This window comes from Dendrobates tinctorius, unplaced genomic scaffold, assembly GCF_039654945.1.
Source record: "Dendrobates tinctorius isolate UK_male_01 unplaced genomic scaffold, ASM3965494v1 ptg000016l, whole genome shotgun sequence".
NCBI lineage: Eukaryota > Metazoa > Chordata > Amphibia > Anura > Dendrobatidae > Dendrobates > Dendrobates tinctorius.
In genome coordinates, this window is record NW_027361684.1 from 403,513 (window position 1) to 420,500 (window position 16,988).

General features: G+C 36.7%; 1 protein-coding gene across 1 annotated transcript in view; it reads left to right on the forward strand.

Annotated features, from left to right (window-relative positions):
- Positions 1-3,238: 3,238 nt before the first annotated feature.
- TMEM45A (transmembrane protein 45A) overlaps positions 3,239-16,988 on the forward strand; it is a 65,303-nt gene continuing 51,553 nt past the window's right edge. The window contains exon 1 of the mRNA XM_073564744.1: positions 3,239-3,304. The gene's annotated coding sequence lies outside the window, so the exon portion shown is untranslated. The remainder of the gene's footprint in view (positions 3,305-16,988) is intronic.

Here is a 16,988-nt window from a genome sequence, read left to right on the forward strand (position 1 = left end):
AGGGTTGGAGAAGAACCCTTTTCAAGTTCTAAGCACAAGGCCGGGGTCCGGTCCCTGAGGTTGTACGGATACTAATGGTCCTGCAGCAGACACCGGAGGAATAGAAGTAGTGACCACTTTATTCCCACACAAGACTTGGGGGCACAACAGCAACATATTGGTGAGCCGGGACTTAGTAGCAAGGAGTCCCCGAAGCAGGCTACAGCTGTCTTCCGTACAAGTAGAGTTCATAGGAACGTCTGACAGGAGGAACTCCAGTGTAACTCAGTACTGGAGTACTTCACTCAAAGGTGCTATAAGAGGAGATGTTCAGAAAAGGCACATATGTTGGCGGAGTGTTGGAAAGGAGTATTCCATCTGGCCTGGAGGTTGACTGAGTCCCTAACTTGGAGGACACGGCACGGAAGCGGGCACCTGTTTGTGGAGCGCCCCACCAGGGCCTAGCGGGGTACTCGGTACCGGGCCCGTTGATCTCAATGGGAGTTGTCACAGAAGCTGTGACCCGGTCCGTGGCCCTGGGGCTCCATGGAAAAAAAGGGATGAATGAACAATAAAATAAAGTTTATGAATAGTTTGTGACACCACCTGTGGTGTTCGGCAAGTGAGGTGTTAGGCCGACGCTGCATGCAGATCCTCTGGGACTGGTGGTGGGTTGCAGCCAAGATGGTGAAGCTCCCCACAGGTGGAGCTGTAGTCCCAGGGCAGTGTAGATGTAGCAATGGAGGAGAGGCATAGGCGGTGTAGAGGCCGGTGCCCAGATGTAGTAGTGCGGGGTGTAGTGATGTGGGAATAAGTGGAGGACACCAGGGCATGTAGTTCCAAAGCTTTACTCACAGTCTGCAGTTCACACAGATGCCTGCCTCCGTGCTGTGTCCTCCGGGTCCTGGGCTCAGTCAACCCCCAGACAAGATAGGATGCTCCCTTCCAACACTCCGCCAACATGTGCCTTTCCGAACGTCTCCTCTATAGCGCCTTTACGTGAAGTACTCCTAGTACTGAGTTACACTGGAGTGCCTCCTGACAGATGTTCCCAAGAACTCTACTTGTACGGCAGACAGCTGTAGCCTGCTTCGGGGACTCCTCACTCCTAAGTCCCGGCTCACTATCCAAGTTGCTGTTGTGCCCCCAAGTCTTAGATGGGAGTAGTGCATTTACAGCCCACTACTCCACCGGTGTCTGCTGCAGGACCTTCAGTATCCATACAACCTCGGGGACCGGGCCCCGGCCTTGCGCTTAGAACTTCTAGGCAGGGTTCTTCCTCTAACCCACGTCCTCTGTGTTCCCTTTAACTCCTTCTTTCCGTACTAATCCCTCTCTCTCATAGAAGGTCAGGTTTCAGTCCAATGTCTTTCTCCTTCTTTCTTTTCCTGTGCCAGCTGGCTCAGATCACTGAGGCAGCTGCAGCACTCCTTCCTCCATCCCTCTTCCAGGGATCCTCACTCCTCTCCGAGTGACTCTCTCTCTCCCACTCATTGACTGACTGACTGAACCTTCCCGCTCCTTATGTATTCTAAACTCCACCCGCCTCCCAGCACGTTTCGTGATCCAAGCAGGGAACCACCAAAGGTGCTCTGCTACTCTCTAAGCAAGGAGCCACAATGTGGCTTTGCTACACTACTTTGTGGTGAGGGGTGCAGGTGTTGGAGCGTGGTTAGGAGTTCCCACCTTACCTGGATGGTGGGGCACCGCACCTCAGGAGGAGGTGCAGTACCTCTGCGGCGACTGAAGCCCCAGGGGTGCCACATTTGCACAAGAGACTGTGAGTAAAGCTTTGGAGCTACACGCCCTGGTGTCCTCCACTTATTCCTGCGCCAACCTGCCCAGCACCGCTACATCCCTCGCGCCTGACACTACACCATCTAAGTGTCACTTCACCTACACTGCCCTTGGACTACAGCCCTGCCTGTGGAGGGCTATAACATCACTGCTGCACCACACCATCTGTCCCAGTGGATCTGTCTGCAGCGTCGGCTTACATCTCTATTGCCGAATACCACAGGTGGCGTCACGAGTCACTTATAAACTTTCACTACCATCAGCACACTGAAACAACCCCTTTTACAATGGGCGCCCAGGGCCACGGGCCGCGTCCCAGCTGCCATGACATCTCCCATTGACGCTCATCGGGCCCGGTACCGAGTACCCCACAGCCCTGGGTGTGAGGGCGACCCACCTGTAAATTATCCTCTTCTCTTGTCCTGCAGTGTTTGCAGCATTGGTGTTTTTGTATTGTTTAGGGGGGGTGTGAGGGGGCTTCTCAGCTAATTTTATATGGTTGTAGGATTAGGATTGTAGGAACATTGATTTTGTTTCTCCTCATAGACCTACTAAGTGTGGGTTTGGGCTGGGGTCTTTCAATCCCTATTAGGGGTTTTTTCATGTTTTCTATTGCATGTTTTGCATTTTTAATGGTTTTAAATTTCTTCAATGTGTTGTTGGGTGTCATAATAAAGAATTTATACATTTTCGTATTATGTGTCTGGTGATCCCTGATTTGTACATGCTTCTTTTTGTTGTCTTTGATAATGTACCATGTCATGACTGAGACGGCCACAAAGATGGAGGCCTACTATCTGCTGTATATACTGCGGTCAGTCAGAAGTGAATTTTCAGTAAAATCTGTGTATTTGTGGATTATGGCCTCTCTCATTGAACTCTGCAACACCTGGTCCTGGCCGGTGGAAAACAACGACACCATGCGGTCTGCAAGGGCGTCTCGCCATCACAGCGACAGTCCGTGTAGGGTGTAAAACATGAGTACCTCGCCCACGGCCACCGCCCCGCGCCATGCTGTTATGTCATTCTTTGGCCACTTTGAATCCCCCCAAAAATGAATGAGATCAGAAAGCTGTATGGACCCCAAAATGGTATTGATAAAACAAGCCCTGATACCACTCTATTTGTTGGTATGGCTTTGGGAAGCCAAGGAGCAAAAACTGGAAGCTGCCAAAATCAATCAGTCCATGCAGCTGCTGGATGTGAATAGATAAGTAAGCACCTTCTCATACCGCACTGTGTGCACAGCGGCCACACACAGCACAGCACAGCACATCACATTTCTCAGCCTTATACTGGCTGCATTACCCAATACCTGCCGCCAGGGGGAGCACACCGTACACGTGGAATATGCTGCCAATGTGATGGACAGGAGGGAGAACCAACCAGAGAGTTCGGGCGTCTGCCCGCCCCGCCCGTCTCCACCAATCACTATTGGCAATCCTGTTGATTTACTGTACTGTACAGTTAGAGGCGATGTATCCAGCAGTATCAGCGCTGCGCCCAGGAGCACAACAACCGGCAGCTGGTGAGTTAACCTTTCCTGCAATCTCCAGGGTGTATCTAACGGGGTATCTAAGCTCTGGTGTACAAGGTCTGGAGCCCCCTGTGCCTCCTGTGCTTTGTCCTGTTGCGTCCTATGTCCCTTATTAATCCATACTCGGACTTAGTTATACAAGTTGTTATATAGTTGAGTGTAAAAGTCCAGTCACCTCACATTACATCTCTATCTACACACTGTATAAGTAGGTGAGTATATAAATAACATATATACTGGGAGACACATAACACTGTGTATACTGTATATAGTGTATAAGTAGGTGAGTGTATACATAATATATATACTGGGAGACACATAGCACTGTATATACTGTATATAGTGTATAAGTAGGTGAGTATATACATAATATATATACTGGGGAGACACATAGCACTGTATATACTGTATATAGTGTATAAGTAGGTGAGTATATACATAATATATATACTGGGAGACACATAGCACTGTATATACTGTAGATAGTGTATAAGTAGGTGAGTATATACATAATATATATACTGGGAGACACATAGCACTGTATATACTGTATATAGTGTATAAGTAGGTGAGTGTATACATAATATATATACTGGGGAGACACATAGCACTGTATATACTGTAGATAGTGTATAAGTAGGTGAGTATATACATAATATATATACTGGGAGACACATAGCACTGTATATACTGTATATAGTGTATAAGTAGGTGAGTGTATACATAATATATATACTGGGAGACACATAGCACTGTATATACTGTATATAGTGTATAAGTAGGTGAGTGTATACATAATATATATACTGGGGAGACACATAGCACTGTATATACTGTAGATAGTGTATAAGTAGGTGAGTGTATACATAATATATATACTGGGAGACACATAGCACTGTATATACTGTAGATAGTGTATAAGTAGGTGAGTATATACATAATATATATACTGGGGAGACACATAGCACTGTATATACTGTAGATAGTGTATAAGTAGGTGAGTATATACATAATATATATACTGGGAGACACATAGCACTGTATATACTGTATATAGTGTATAAGTAGGTGAGTGTATACATAATATATATACTGGGAGACACATAGCACTGTATATACTGTATATAGTGTATAAGTAGGTGAGTGTATACATAATATATATACTGGGGAGACACATAGCACTGTATATACTGTAGATAGTGTATAAGTAGGTGAGTGTATACATAATATATATACTGGGAGACACATAGCACTGTATATACTGTAGATAGTGTATAAGTAGGTGAGTATATACATAATATATATACTGGGAGACACATAACACTGTATATACTGTAGATAGTGTATAAGTAGGTGAGTGTATACATAATATATATACTGGGAGACACATAGCACTGTATATACTGTAGATAGTGTATAAGTAGGTGAGTATATACATAATATATATACTGGGGAGACACATAACACTGTATATACTGTATATAGTGTATAAGTAGGTGAGTATATACATAATATATATACTGGGAGACACATAACACTGTATATACTGTAGATAGTGTATAAGTAGGTGAGTATATACATAATATATATACTGGGAGACACATAACACTGTGTATACGGTATATAGTGTATAAGTAGGTGAGTGTATACATAATATATATACTGGGAGACACATAGCACTGTATATACTGTATATAGTGTATAAGTAGGTGAGTATATACATAATATATATACTGGGGAGACACATAGCACTGTATATACTGTAGATAGTGTATAAGTAGGTGAGTATATAAATAACATATATACTGGGAGACACATAACACTGTGTATACTGTATATAGTGTATAAGTAGGTGAGTGTATACATAATATATATACTGGGAGACACATAGCACTGTATATACTGTATATAGTGTATAAGTAGGTGAGTATATACATAATATATATACTGGGGAGACACATAGCACTGTATATACTGTATATAGTGTATAAGTAGGTGAGTATATACATAATATATATACTGGGGAGACACATAGCACTGTATATACTGTAGATAGTGTATAAGTAGGTGAGTGTATACATAATATATATACTGGGAGACACATAGCACTGTATATACTGTATATAGTGTATAAGTAGGTGAGTGTATACATAATATATATACTGGGGAGACACATAGCACTGTATATACTGTAGATAGTGTATAAGTAGGTGAGTGTATACATAATATATATACTGGGAGACACATAGCACTGTATATACTGTAGATAGTGTATAAGTAGGTGAGTATATACATAATATATATACTGGGAGACACATAACACTGTATATACTGTAGATAGTGTATAAGTAGGTGAGTGTATACATAATATATATACTGGGAGACACATAGCACTGTATATACTGTAGATAGTGTATAAGTAGGTGAGTATATACATAATATATATACTGGGGAGACACATAACACTGTATATACTGTATATAGTGTATAAGTAGGTGAGTATATACATAATATATATACTGGGAGACACATAACACTGTATATACTGTAGATAGTGTATAAGTAGGTGAGTATATACATAATATATATACTGGGAGACACATAACACTGTGTATACGGTATATAGTGTATAAGTAGGTGAGTGTATACATAATATATATACTGGGAGACACATAGCACTGTATATACTGTATATAGTGTATAAGTAGGTGAGTATATACATAATATATATACTGGGGAGACACATAGCACTGTATATACTGTAGATAGTGTATAAGTAGGTGAGTATATAGATAATATATATACTGGGGAGACACAAAGCACTGTATATACTGTATATAGTGTATAAGTAGGTGAGTGTATACATAATATATATACTGGGAGACACATAACACTGTATATACTGTATATAGTGTATAAGTAGGTGAGTATATACATAATATATATACTGGGAGACATAACACTGTGTATACTGTATATAGTGTATAAGTAGGTGAGTGTATACATAATATATATACTGGGAGACACATAGCACTGTATATACTGTATATAGTGTATAAGTAGGTGAGTATATACATAATATATATACTGGGGAGACATAGCACTGTATATACTGTAGATAGTGTATAAGTAGGTGAGTATATAGATAATATATATACTGGGGAGACACATAGCACTGTATATACTGTATATAGTGTATAAGTAGGTGAGTGTATACATAATATATATACTGGGGAGACACAGCACTGTATATACTGTAGATAGTGTATAAGTAGGTGAGTATATACATAATATATATACTGGGAGACACATAACACTGTGTATACTGTATATAGTGTATAAGTAGGTGAGTGTATACATAATATATATACTGGGAGACACATAGCACTGTATATACTGTATATAGTGTATAAGTAGGTGAGTATATACATAATATATATACTGGGAGACACATAGCACTGTGTATACTGTATATAGTGTATAAGTAGGTGAGTATATACATAATATATATACTGGGAGACACAGCACTGTATATAGTGTATATAGTGTATAAGTAGGTGAGTGTATACATAATATATATACTGGGGAGACACATAGCACTGTATATACTGTATATAGTGTATAATTAGGTGAGTATATACATAATATATATACTGGAGAGACACATAACATTGTATATAGTGTATATAGTGTATAAGTAGGTGAGTGTATACATAATATATATACTGGGGAGACACATAGCACTGTATATACTGTATATAGTGTATAAGTAGGTGAGTATATACATAATATATATACTGGGGAGACACATAACACTGTATATAGTGTATATAGTGTATAAGTAGGTGAGTATATACATAATATATACACTGGGGAGATACATAGCACTTTATATAGTGTATATAGTGTATAAGTAGGTGAGTATATACATAATATATATACTGGGAGACACATAGCACTGTATATACTGTATATACTGTATAAGTAGGTGAGTGTATACATAATATATATACTGGGGAGACACATAGCACTGTATATACTGTATATAGTGTATAAGTAGGTGAGTATAGATTCAAGATTCAAGATTCAAAGAAGCTTTATTGGCAGGACTAAATACACATTAGTTTTGCCAAAGCAGGTGTACAGAAGGGAATAGGGATAGGGACTGTAGGGATGTTGGGAAGGGGCTGTAGGAAAGGTGGATGGGGCAGATCCAGGTTGGGGCTATAGAAGTCCATGGCATAGGGAAGGTGGATGGCGGCATGGGGGCAGATCCAGGATGAGGCTATAGAAGTCCATGGCATAGGGAAGGTGGATGGGGGATTGGGGCATATCCAGGGTGGGTGCCATAGAAGTCCATGGCATATCAGAGTTCTCTTTCTCGCAGTCTATGGCATTCGTTCACATATTGCGCTGCTATCTCCACTGCTCTCTCTTCTTCCCCCAGCAGGATGTATGTTTTCTCTTCCTCCTTCATGGTGGTGAAATCCGGGAAGAGATGTGAGAGTCTCCTGAAGTGAGTGTCCCTCACTGCTGAGTACTTGGAGCAGTGTAGCAGGAAGTGGGTCTCATCCTCCAGGGCCTCCTGGTCACAGTGTTGGCACAGTCTTTCCTCCCTGGGCTTGTAGCTCTGCCTGTGTCGGCCGGATTCGATGGCCAGACTGTGGGCACTGAGTCTATACCGGCTCAGGATCTTGCGGTCTTTGGGGTCCTGGAGTTTCTCCAGGTATGGAGCCAGTCTGTAGTCTCTCTGTAGACTCTGGTACATGGTCAGTTTCTGTGAGCTGATGATGTCGTTCTTCCAGTCACTTACGTACCTCTCCTGGCCTTCGTCTACCATCTTCCTGATTCCGGCTTTTGTCAGGTTGTTGTGATTGGTTTTCTGGTCAGGTTGGGTTTGGGTGAGCTGTTCCGAGGGTCCTGGTTTTTCTGTTTCCCCTACATGTGTCAGGGCTTTATGGTGATGGGAGCTTGGATTGCTCCTACGTAGGTGAGCCCGGAATGACAGTGCCCTCTTTAGAACCGTTAGTTGTAGAGGGAATCTGCCCAGCTCGGCCCGGCAAGCACTGTTGGAGGTGCTCCGATGGACTTGGAGGAGGTGCTTGCAGAATTCCAGGTGGAATATTTCTGTTGGGCTTGAATCCCACCTTGACCAGTCTGAGTAGGTGTGAGGACCCCAGATTTCGCTGCCATACAGGAGGATTGGGGCGATGATAGAATCGAAGATTTTTAACCAGACCCTCACTGGTGGCTTTAGATGGTAGAGTTTCCTTCGGATGGCATAGAAGGTTTTGCATGCCTTGTCTTTCAGGGTCTCTATGGCTTGTTTGAAGCTCCCTGATCGGTGAATCTCTAGGCCCAGATAGGTATATTTGTCCGTTCCTGTAAGGGCGCAGTTGTTGAGGATAAATGAAGGGTGCTGGTCTGATTTTCTCTTTCTCTTCTGGAACACCATGATGTTGGTTTTCTTTAGGTTGACCAGTAGGGCCCAGGTGGAGCTGAATTTCTCTAAGATTTTCAGGTTGTCTTGGAGGCCTTTCTCGGTTGGTGACAGAAGCAGCAAGTCATCTGCATACAGCAGGAATTTCACCTGCACGTCGTGGAGGGTGAGACCTGGTATATACATAATATATATACTGGGGAGACACATAGCACTGTGTATACTGTATATAGTGTATAAGTAGGTAAGTATATACATAATATATATACTGGGAGACACATAGCACTGTGTATACTGTATATAGTGTATAAGTAGGTGAGTATATACATAATATATATACTGGGGAGACACATAGCACTGTATATACTGTATATAGTGTATAAGTAGGTGAGTATATACATAATATATATACTGGGGAGACACATAGCACTGTATATACTGTATATAGTGTATAAGTAGGTGAGTATATACATAATATATATACTGGGAGACACATAGCACTGTGTATACTGTATATAGTGTATAAGTAGGTGAGTATATACATAATATATATACTGGGGAGACACATAGCACTGTATATACTGTATATAGTGTATAAGTAGGTGAGTATATACATAATATATATACTGGGGAGACACATAGCACTGTATATACTGTATATAGTGTATAAGTAGGTGAGTATATACATAATATATATACTGGGGAGACACATAGCACTGTATATAGTGTATATAGTGTATAAGTAGGTGAGTATATACATAATATATATACTGGGGAGACACATAGCACTGTATATACTGTATATACTGTATAAGTAGGTGAGTATATACATAATATATATACTGGGGAGACATATAGCACTGTATATACTGTATATAGTGTATAAGTAGGTGAGTATATACATAATATATATATACTGGGGAGACACATAGCACTGTATATACTGTATATAGTGTATAAGTAGGTGAGTATATACATAATATATATACTGGGGAGACACATAGCACTGTATATAGTGTATATAGTGTATAAGTAGGTGAGTATATACATAATATATATACTGTGGAGACACATAGCACTGTATATACTGTATATACTGTATAAGTAGGTGAGTATATACATAATATATATACTGGGGAGACATATAGCACTGTATATACTGTATATAGTGTATAAGTAGGTGAGTATATACATAATATATATACTGGGGAGACACATAGCACTGTATATAGTGTATATAGTGTATAAGTAGGTGAGTATATACATAATATATATACTGGGGAGACACATAGCACTGTGTATACTGTATATAGTGTATAAGTAGGTGAGTATATACATAATATATATACTGGGAGACACATAGCACTGTGTATACTGTATATAGTGTATAAGTAGGTGAGTATATACATAATATATATACTGGGGAGACACATAGCACTGTATATACTGTATATAGTGTATAAGTAGGTGAGTATATACATAATATATATACTGGGGAGACACATAGCACTGTATATACTGTATATAGTGTATAAGTAGGTGAGTATATACATAATATATATACTGGGGAGACACATAGCACTGTATATAGTGTATATAGTGTATAAGTAGGTGAGTATATACATAATATATATACTGTGGAGACACATAGCACTGTATATACTGTATATAGTGTATAAGTAGGTGAGTATATACATAATATATATACTGGGGAGACATATAGCACTGTATATACTGTATATAGTGTATAAGTAGGTGAGTATATACATAATATATATACTGGGAGACACATAGCACTGTATATACTGTATATACTGTATAAGTAGGTGAGTATATACATAATATATATACTGGGGAGACATATAGCACTGTATATACTGTATATAGTGTATAAGTAGGTGAGTATATACATAATATATATACTGGGGAGACACATAGCACTGTATATACTGTATATAGTGTATAAGTAGGTGAGTATATACATAATATATATACTGGGGAGACACATAGCACTGTATATACTGTATATAGTGTATAAGTAGGTGAGTATATACATAATATATATACTGGGGAGACACATAGCACTGTATATAGTGTATATAGTGTATAAGTAGGTGAGTATATACATAATATATATACTGTGGAGACACATAGCACTGTATATACTGTATATAGTGTATAAGTAGGTGAGTATATACATAATATATATACTGGGGAGACATATAGCACTGTATATACTGTATATAGTGTATAAGTAGGTGAGTATATACATAATATATATACTGGGGAGACACATAGCACTGTATATAGTGTATATAGTGTATAAGTAGGTGAGTATATACATAATATATATACTGGGGAGACATATAGCACTGTATATACTGTATATAGTGTATAAGTAGGTGAGTATATACATAATATATATACTGGGGAGACACATAGCACTGTATATACTGTATATAGTGTATAAGTAGGTGAGTATATACATAATATATATACTGGGGAGACACATAGCACTGTATATACTGTATATAGTGTATAAGTAGGTGAGTATATACATAATATATATACTGGGGAGACACATAGCACTGTATATAGTGTATATAGTGTATAAGTAGGTGAGTATATACATAATATATATACTGGGGAGACATATAGCACTGTATATAGTGTATATAGTGTATAAGTAGGTGAGTATATACATAATATATATACTGGGGAGACACATAGCACTGTATATACTGTATATAGTGTATAAGTAGGTGAGTATATACATAATATATATACTGGGGAGACACATAGCACTGTATATACTGTATATAGTGTATAAGTAGGTGAGTATATACATAATATATATACTGGGGAGACACATAGCACTGTATATAGTGTATATAGTGTATAAGTAGGTGAGTATATACATAATATATATACTGGGAGACACATAGCACTGTATATACTGTATATACTGTATAAGTAGGTGAGTATATACATAATATATATACTGGGGAGACATATAGCACTGTATATACTGTATATAGTGTATAAGTAGGTGAGTATATACATAATATATATACTGGGGAGACACATAGCACTGTATATACTGTATATAGTGTATAAGTAGGTGAGTATATACATAATATATATACTGGGGAGACACATAGCACTGTATATAGTGTATATAGTGTATAAGTAGGTGAGTATATACATAATATATATACTGTGGAGACACATAGCACTGTATATACTGTATATACTGTATAAGTAGGTGAGTATATACATAATATATATACTGGGGAGACATATAGCACTGTATATACTGTATATAGTGTATAAGTAGGTGAGTATATACATAATATATATACTGGGGAGACACATAGCACTGTATATAGTGTATATAGTGTATAAGTAGGTGAGTATATACATAATATATATACTGGGGAGACACATAGCACTGTATATACTGTATATACTGTATAAGTAGGTGAGTATATACATAATATATATACTGGGGAGACACATAGCACTGTATATACTGTATATAGTGTATAAGTAGGTGAGTGTATACATAATATATATACTGGGGAGACACATAGCACTGTATATACTGTATATAGTGTATAAGTAGGTGAGTGTATACATAATATATATACTGGGGAGACACATAGCATTGTATATACTGTATATAGTGTATAAGTAGGTGAGTATATACATAATATTTATACTGGGGAGACACATAGCACTGTATATACTGTATATAGTGTATAAGTAGGTGAGTGTATACATAATATATATACTGGGGAGACACATAGCACTGTATATACTGTATATAGTGTATAAGTAGGTGAGTGTATACATAATATATATACTGGGGAGACACATAGCACTGTATATACTGTATATAGTGTATAAGTAGGTGAGTGTATACATAATATATATACTGGGGAGACACATAGCACTGTATATACTGTATATAGTGTATAAGTAGGTGAGTATATACATAATATATATACTGGGAGACACATAGCACTGTATATACTGTATATAGTGTATAAGTAGGTGAGTGTATACATAATATATATATATTGGGGAGACACATAGCACTGTATATACTGTATATAGTGTATAAGTAGGTGAGTGTATACATAATATATATACTGGGGAGACACATAGCCCTGTATATACTGTATATAATGTGTAAGTAGGTGAGTATATACATAATATATATACTGGGAGACACATAACACTGTATATACTGTATATAGTGTATAAGTAGGTGAGTGTATACATAATATATATACTGGGGAGACACATAGCACTGTATATACTGTATATAGTGTATAAGTAGGTGAGTATATACATAATATATATACTGGGAGACACATAGCACTGTATATACTGTATATAGTGTATAAGTAGGTGAGTGTATACATAATATATATATATTGGGGAGACACATAGCACTGTATATACTGTATATAGTGTATAAGTAGGTGAGTGTATACATAATATATATACTGGGGAGACACATAGCCCTGTATATACTGTATATAATGTGTAAGTAGGTGAGTATATACATAATATATATACTGGGAGACACATAACACTGTATATACTGTAGATAGTGTATAAGTAGGTGAGTATATACATAATATTATATATATTATATATAATGTATATACTATATAATATTTATTATTTATGTACTTACCTACTTATACACTATATATATACAGTATACACAGTGCTATGTGTCTCCCAGTATACAGTATATATTATGTATATACTCACCTACTTATACACTATATACACTATATACAGTGCTATGTGTCTCCCCAGTATATATATTATGTATATACTCACCTACTCATACACTATATACGGTATATACAGTGCTATGTGTCGCCCAGTATATATATTATGTATATACTCACCTACTCATACACTATATACAGTGCTATGTGTCTCCCAGTATATATATTATGTATATACTCACCTACTTATACACTATATACAGTATATACAGTGCTATCTGTCTCCCCAGTATATATATTATGTATATACTCACCTACTCATACACTATATACACTATATACAGTGCTATGTGTCTCCCAGTATATATATTATGTATATACTCACCTACTCATACACTATATACACTATATACAGTGCTATGTGTCTCCCAGTATATATTATGTATATACTCACCTACTTATACACTATATACAGTGCTATGTGTCTCCCAGTATATATATTATGTATATACTCACCTACTTATACACTATATACAGTATATACAGTGTTATGTGTCTCCGCAGTATATATATTATGTATACACTCACCTACTTATACACTATATACAGTATATACAGTGCTATGTGTCTCCCAGTATATATATTATGTATATACTCACCTACTTATACACTATCTACAGTATATACAGTGCTATGTGTCTCCCAGTATATATATTATGTATACACTCACCTACTTATACACTATATACAGTATATGCAGTGCTATGTGTCTCCCCAGTATATATATTATGTATATACTCACCTACTTATACACTATATACAGTATATACAGTGCTATGTGTCTCCCCAGTATATATATTATGTATACACTCACCTACTTATACACTATATACAGTATATACAGTGCTATGTGTCTCCCCAGTATATATATTATGTATATACTCACCTACTCATACACTATATACACTATATACAGTGCTATGTGTCTCCCAGTATATATTATGTATATACTCACCTACTTATACACTATATACAGTGCTATGTGTCTCCCAGTATATATATTATGTATATACTCACCTACTCATACACTATATACACTATATACAGTGCTATGTGTCTCCCAGTATATATTATGTATATACTCACCTACTTATACACTATATACAGTGCTATGTGTCTCCCAGTATATATATTATGTATATACTCACCTACTTATACACTATATACACTATATACAGTGCTATGTGTCTCCCAGTATATATTATGTATATACTCACCTACTTATACACTATATACAGTGCTATGTGTCTCCCAGTATATATATTATGTATATACTCACCTACTTATACACTATATACAGTATATACAGTGCTATGTGTCTCCCAGTATATATATTATGTATATACTCACCTACTTATACACTATATACACTATATACAGTGCTATGTGTCTCCCAGTATATATTATGTATATACTCACCTACTTATACACTATATACAGTGCTATGTGTCTCCCAGTATATATATTATGTATATACTCACCTACTTATACACTATATACACTATATACAGTGCTATGTGTCTCCCAGTATATATTATGTATATACTCACCTACTTATACACTATATACAGTGCTATGTGTCTCCCAGTATATATATTATGTATATACTCACCTACTTATACACTATATACACTATATACAGTGCTATGTGTCTCCCAGTATATATATTATGTATATACTCACCTACTCATACACTATATACACTATATACAGTGCTATGTGTCTCCCAGTATATATTATGTATATACTCACCTACTTATACACTATATACAGTGCTATGTGTCTCCCAGTATATATATTATGTATATACTCACCTACTTATACACTATATACAGTATATACAGTGTTATGTGTCTCCGCAGTATATATATTATGTATACACTCACCTACTTATACACTATATACAGTATATACAGTGCTATGTGTCTCCCAGTATATATATTATGTATATACTCACCTACTTATACACTATCTACAGTATATACAGTGCTATGTGTCTCCCAGTATATATATTATGTATACACTCACCTACTTATACACTATATACAGTATATGCAGTGCTATGTGTCTCCCCAGTATATATATTATGTATATACTCACCTACTTATACACTATATACAGTATATACAGTGCTATGTGTCTCCCCAGTATATATATTATGTATATACTCACCTACTTATACACTATATACAGTATATACAGTGCTATGTGTCTCCCCAGTATATATATTATGTATACACTCACCTACTTATACACTATATACAGTATATGCAGTGCTATGTGTCTCCCCAGTATATATATTATGTATATACTCACCTACTTATACACTATATACACTATATACAGTGTTATGTGTCTCCCAGTATATATATTATGTATACACTCACCTACTTATACACTATATACAGTATATACAGTGCTATGTGTCTCCCAGTATATATATTATGTATATACTCACCTACTTATACACTATATACAGTATATACAGTGTTATGTGTCTCCGCAGTATATATATTATGTATACACTCACCTACTTATACACTATATACAGTATATACAGTGCTATGTGTCTCCCAGTATATATATTATGTATATACTCACCTACTTATACACTATCTACAGTATATACAGTGCTATGTGTCTCCCAGTATATATATTATGTATACACTCACCTACTTATACACTATATACAGTATATGCAGTGCTATGTGTCTCCCCAGTATATATATTATGTATATACTCACCTACTTATACACTATATACAGTATATACAGTGCTATGTGTCTCCCAGTATATATATTATGTATATACTCACCTACTTATACACTATATACACTATATACAGTGTTATGTGTCTCCCAGTATATATATTATGTATACACTCACCTACTTATACACTATATACAGTATATACAGTGCTATGTGTCTCCCCAGTATATATATTATGTATATACTCACCTACTTATACACTATATACAGTATATACAGTGCTATGTGTCTCCCCAGTATATATATTATGTATATACTCACCTACTTATACACTATATACAGTATATACAGTGCTATGTGTCTCCCCAGTATATGTATTATGTATATACTCACCTACTTATACACTATATACAGTATATACAGTGCTATGTGTCTCCCCATTATATATATTATGTATACACTCACCTACTTATACACTATATACAGTATATACAGTGCTATGTGTCTCCCAGTATATATATTATGTATATACTCACCTACTTATACACTATCTACAGTATATACAGTGCTATGTGTCTCCCCAGTATATATATTATGTATATACTCACCTACTTATACACTATATACACTATATACAGTGGGGAAAAAAAGTATTTAGTCAGTCAGCAATAGTGCAAGTTCCACCACTTAAAAAGATGAGAGGTGTCTGTAATTT